This window comes from Saccostrea cucullata, unplaced genomic scaffold (genome assembly GCF_032062105.1).
Source record: "Saccostrea cucullata isolate Sc308-1 unplaced genomic scaffold, CSIRO_AGI_Scuc_v1 ctg50, whole genome shotgun sequence".
Taxonomy (NCBI): domain Eukaryota; kingdom Metazoa; phylum Mollusca; class Bivalvia; order Ostreida; family Ostreidae; genus Saccostrea; species Saccostrea cuccullata.
The window spans coordinates 122,990-129,177 of NW_026931583.1; the positions used below are offsets into that span (position 1 = coordinate 122,990).

General features: G+C 33.6%; 1 long non-coding RNA gene across 1 annotated transcript; it reads right to left on the reverse strand.

Annotated features, from left to right (window-relative positions):
* Window positions 1-2,010: 2,010 nt before the first annotated feature.
* Window positions 2,011-6,188, reverse strand: LOC134233071 (uncharacterized). The gene is made up of 4 exons (XR_009984909.1): window positions 5,911-6,188; window positions 5,500-5,618; window positions 2,443-2,549; window positions 2,011-2,211 (listed from the first exon to the last, which is right to left on the reverse strand). It is a non-coding gene; the product is annotated as an uncharacterized LOC134233071 (long non-coding RNA).

Below are 6,188 nucleotides of genomic sequence, written 5' to 3' on the forward strand. Positions count from 1 at the left end.
TTAGTGAAATAAATTGAATTTGGTATAAATTTAAAAGTTTGTTGGATGTTATAATTTCAGTTTATTATATTTTCTGTTGTTATTTTATTTTGCATTGATGTGTGACGGGAAAGGAGAAAATGCAACGGACCAGACTAGGATTCGAACCCAGGCCCATTGAAACTCCGGTCAGGTGCTCACCAACTGAGCTATCTGGCCACCGGCGATCAAACCTGGCTGGCCGCCACATTTGCATTAAATCTTAGAGAATAATCTCTGTTCAGGACTGTATTTTACTCAGGTGACCAATAAGGCCCGTGGGTCCTCTCCTATGAATAATTAACAAAAGTTGTGAGCGAAGAAAGTCAAATGAATTTGAAGAATTTATATAATAGCATGGCCTAAACAGACAATGGAAAGGGATTCAAATTTGAGCTGTGGATTCTCCCATATTTGATAAAAAAATTTTGCTTCGACTGATTGAGCAATGCTGTTAGATCACATAGGCCTGAAGTAGGGGTGGGGTGGGGGCTTACCCCCAAAAATTGACAACCAAAAGAAAAACAAACTAGACTGTCCAAAAGGGTCAAAATAAACCTCCCAGCTTGGTTTTTTCAGAGATGCCAATTCTTGAATATTTTATGGATTTAAGAGAAGAGAGATATGTTAAAATAATTTTTATTGCAAATGTAATTGCTCAATACATTTTTTATGAATGAAACAAAGGTGCAGCCTAATCAAAAAAATGAAGACTAAAGATACAGACCAAACATGAATTATGAACTTTTTCTGTCAGTGACCCTGAACTTGCATAATGACCTTGGTTCAAAGTCATAACACAACCTTAGGTCATAAGCAGTCTTTGTGTAAAATGAGAACTCAACAACTTTATCCATAAGACAGATATGGAGGAGACATCTATTATGAATTTTTTTTCTGACTGTGTCCTTGAACTTACGTATAAACAAATGACCTTGGGTCCAAGTCACGACTCACCCTCAGGTCATAAGCAATCTTTGTGTAAATGAGTATCCATAAGAAAGATATGGACCAAGCACAAATTATAAACTTTTTTCTTTCAGTGACAATAAACTTGCACAAATGACCTTGGGTTACGGTCAAGACACACCCTTAGGCCATGAGGAATCTTTGTGTGAGATAGGAACTTACCAAGTCATAAGAAAGATATGAGCCAAACTTGAATTATGAACATTTTATTTTCAGTGACCTTGACCTTGCACAGATAACCTTGCATCAAGGTCATGACAAACCCTTAGGTCATGAGCATTTTCTGAGTGAAGTAGTAAATTCTAATGATCCTCCGTAAGAAAGATATGGACCGGACATGTTTGCACAGACAGATGGACTGACGTTAACTAGACGGACGGACAAGCTGATTCCTACATAACCCCCCATCACCACCACCACCAAACTTCTTTTGCGGGGGTATAATTAACCATCTAAATCCTGAAATTGGCTGTTTGTTGACGCATCCGTATGAGGTGGACAGGGAAGGGACCCAACATCTTAAAAGTACTATACTAGAAAAAGGGTCTCCCCCACCTTCTAAGGGCCGGTTACATCATCATTACTATTGTGAACTTGCTAATGCTACATCAATTATGCTGACTTATAATTATTTGTTTAGTGTAAAATAATTTGCAAATTGAGCATGCTGATAAGATTAAGGTGCACCATATATGGTGCATCTTCACCAGAAGATGCTCTTCATTCTAAATATTACACCCCTGCAACAAGGTTGAATAGAGACAAATTCTTTAAAGTAATGACTGTAGATGAAAGGTCAAGCATGAATAATACTTTTTCTATCTTCATAATTAAGCCATCAGACCAAAATGCAGTTCCGATGCATGTTACAGGTGCTGATATTTACCTACATTTTCACTTCATTAAAACGGATTTCAAAACTGAGTTGCTGGTATGGTTCAGTTTTGATTCCAAAGACGCTTTGTTAAAAATAAAACCAGTGGCTCAGAAGAAGACTGAAAAAATTTACAGACAAACAGATGCTTTACAGTGAATATTAATTTTTTAATCAGAAAAAAACTCTCTTGAGCTTACAGCTCATGTGAGCTGAGAATGAAATTCTTTGAAATACAATAAAGATTTCTTTTTATATAATGTCATTATCTCTGTAGGCAAAACACAAAACACTATCAATAGATAACCTGAGCTTCTTCAACTGGTAAAGGCATCCTTTACTGCAAAAATCTGAAAAGTAATTTTACTCCATTTCAGTTCACATTGCAAAATCTGTTACCCCATTTGATTTCAGTACATATTTTGAAATTTATAGAAAAATTAATTAAAAACATCTTAAACTTTTCTTTTCTAAAAATATTTGATCTTTTTTTAATGTTTTTCCATGCTGTCAGATTTCAAATTTAAGGTCAATTAATCTTTACGAATTTCTGAACTTGAAATTAGAAAACTATACCTGACGTGTGAAGCCCTGTGTTACATTATACCCATCAAGAGTGTCCTCTTCTGGATTCAGTTATTGGTATAAGTTAAGTTTGATGAAATATTCACCATTTTATGGAGTTGATCTTGGCCTTGATGACTTTCAAGAAAAAAACAATTCATGACAATTAAAGATGTATTATCAAAAAGAACTTGTAAATTATCATTGTGCAACATTATATTAAACAAGAGGCCCACAGGCCTTAAAGTTCACCTGAGTATCATGTAACAACTTATAGGTCACCTGAGTATCATCTAAAAACTTTCAAACAATTGAATTTGATTCATGTTTTAAACCAAAGGCCATGAAATTCACAATTTTGAAACAGGCACCATTGCTTATCATAACTATACACATAGCATATTTAATACCTAGAGGTAGATCAGGGACCATTGAATTCATAATTTTTGTTCCCCTTCATCCATAGATGCTATATGCAAAATTTGGTTGAAATTGATTCAGTGGTTGCAGAAAAGAAGCTGAATGTTAACACACAACACATGATGGACGCAAACAGATGCATTAGTCTACTCAGGTGACCTAATAATACAAGATGTGTTCATGAAACACTGATGCTGATCATGCCCTGTATGGCAACATAGCGAAGATTAAAGGAGGACCATACTTTTACGGATCCGGTTTTAATTTTCCACACCAATATATAATTCTGATTATGACTTATTGAATCTTTTCGGATGATTGAAAATAATTAGCAAGTATCTCTTTGTTTATTATAGTGTCATTGTGCATACAAAGCATTTTAATAATATACATTATCTAGATGGGAATTAACACTTTGCACTCTGTCCATAGGATCTGTTATTTAGCATATTATACACAAAATTCTTAATTGCCTTTATTGACCATTTGAAGCCTATAATATCTTTATAAATTTGACTTTTTTTTGATTGCTGCATAAAATTATTGAAAAAAATGGATATTCCAAAAATAGGGGTATACGTGTTCAAAAGGCTGTTTTGATAAATTCATCAGGTCAACCATGATAAAGTGTGTGTTTTTGTTAACCTTAGATACAATTCTTAATAGTTTAAAAGAAAATATGGCATATAAACAGTTTAGATTTTAAGAATTATTAAATGTAAAGATATTTGGGTTTTTTATGCCCATATATACAAAATTTGGGGGGTATATAGTTTTTGTCGTGTCTTTCTGTCTGACTGTTTGTCTGCAAGAACTTGAACCTTGCCCATAACTTTTGATTTTGTGGAGCTATGACTTTCATATTTCACAAATGTATTTCTTGTGACAAGACCTTTCTATAGGTACCACCAAATTTGACCTCTCACCTTGACCTTTTAGTTTGACCCACTGTTACACAGAAATTCCAAACTTTTACGTTGGTAATATCTTTAGAACAGTAGATACAAGTACTTTTATATTTCATATATGTATTCTTTTTGGAAAGACCTTTCATTTGATACTAATGAAAAAACTTTAACATTGGCCATATCTTTTGAATGGTAAGGGCTAGTGCTTTCATACTTCACATATGTAATCATTGTGAGAAGACTCTTTATTAGATACCATGATCTTTGACCCTTTGACTTTGAAGTGTGTGACCTTCTCTTAAAAAGCATACCTTGACCATAACTTTTAAAGGGTGAAGCCTAACGCTAGTGCTTTCACATTTTATATACTTAATCCTTGTGACAAGACCCTTCATTTGACATCAAGAATTTTGATCCTTTGACCTTGACCTTGGAGTTTGACCAACTTTTTAAAAAGTTTTTACCTTGGCCATAACTTTTGAAGGGTTAAGGTTAGGGCTAGGGCTTCCATACTTCACATATGTATTATTTGTGGGAAGACCTTTCATTGGATACCAATTAACTTGAACTTGACCTTGAAGACTTATGTACTTACGAAAAAGATTTTATACTTGGCCTTCTTTCATATTTCACAATTGTATTTCTAGTGAGTATACCCTACTTTGGGTACCAATATATTAAAATTGCATTTAAGAAAAGTTTAATAATTGCTATGTTGTCGTACAGGGGCATCAGTGTTTCACAAACACATCTTGTTTTTCTGAAAAAGGTGGACAGATCCAACATCAATTTGTTCATGTTTTCCAATAAATATTTCAAATATTCTCTTGGCAAATGAATATTTTGATTTTCATAAGTTTTAACATTTGACGTGATTTGGTGCATAGCGAAATAAAACATAATATCAAACTTCTTTATGTTCTTTAAAGATCTCTACTTTTGAGATATTTTGTATTAAAATTAATCTGCAAAGATATGTTTTTATTGGTGTTTATGACTAATTTAAGGTTTTAAAATAAAACAAAGCTTTTACACACAATTTTGAAAGTACTGACCTACCTTAAACTTTTCTTAAATGCAAATTAAATATGTTGGTACCCAAAGTAAGGTCTTCTCACAAAAAATACAATTTTATTATGACATCCCTAGCACCACCCGTTAAGAAGTTTTGGCAAAGGTTAAACTACAGGGTCAAGTCAAATGCTTAAAATTGTTGTTTTTTAAAAGAAAGGTCTTGTCACAAGGATTACATATATGGAAAATGAAATCCCTAGCCCTTATTACTATTTAATAATTATGGCCATTGTAAAAGTTTTTCAAAAGTATGAAAATTTCCAAGGTCAAGGTCGAAAGGTCAAAGTTGTTGGTATCCAGTAGAAGGTCTTGTCACAAAGAATATATATATGAAGTATGAAAGTCCAAGCATATACACTGTACTGTTCAAAAGTGATGGCCAAAGTAAAAGTTTGGAAATTTGTGTAAAAGTGTGTCAAACAAAGTTCAATGTCAAAAAGTCGAATTTGGTGTTACCAAAAAAGGTCTTGTCAGAAGATTTACACGTACGGAACATGAAATTCAGAGCTCCGCTAAATCAAAAGTTTTAGGCAATAATAAAGTTTTTGCAAACAACCAAACAGCTAGACAGACTAACAGACAGACAGAAACAACGAAAACTAAAAACCCCCAAATCTTCGATTACAGGGCCATAAAAATTAGAAAATGAAGTAGTTCTCTGTATCCTAAAACTTTGGAGCCACTGACCTTTGAACCTGAAACTGGTGCATTCATTTATTATCCAGCTGGCAAATTCAATCCTCAATCTGGTATCTTTCCAACTGTCACTGACATCAGTTCTGACCTTTGACCTTGACATTGGAAAACATAAAATATATCTGTATTTCCAGTATGTATTATTCCTGGTTTTCCCTTTAGCTGAAAACAAATTGCAAGCAGATAGACAAGTTGAAAATTTGAAATGCTTATAAATTAATTTAAGTGTCAATCACAACTTTTCGAGGCTTTCTGACAAGCTCAGTAAAACACATTGAATATATATAAACATTACCGAATGTCAAAAATTAATTTTAGAAAGCTCACTTGGGCCTACCTAATAAAAAAGATATAATATACAATGCATGTTGTCTATTTATTACTGACCTTTGAACATGAAACTGGTGCATTAATTAATTATCTTGCAAGTCCAATGCACAATGTTGTATCTTTCCAGCTGACATCAGTTCTGGCCTTTGATTTTTGACCTTGACATTGGAATAGGGTTGCCTTGGTGCCAAAGAAACTTTTACTAGGTAGACCATTGGTTGTGCTTGTCAAAAAGGCCCAGAAAGTTGCAATAAAAGGAAGTGTACCACTTTCACCTGCACATTTTTTATTACTACAAAATGGTTTCCTATACCCATAGACTCCAGTCAGCATGT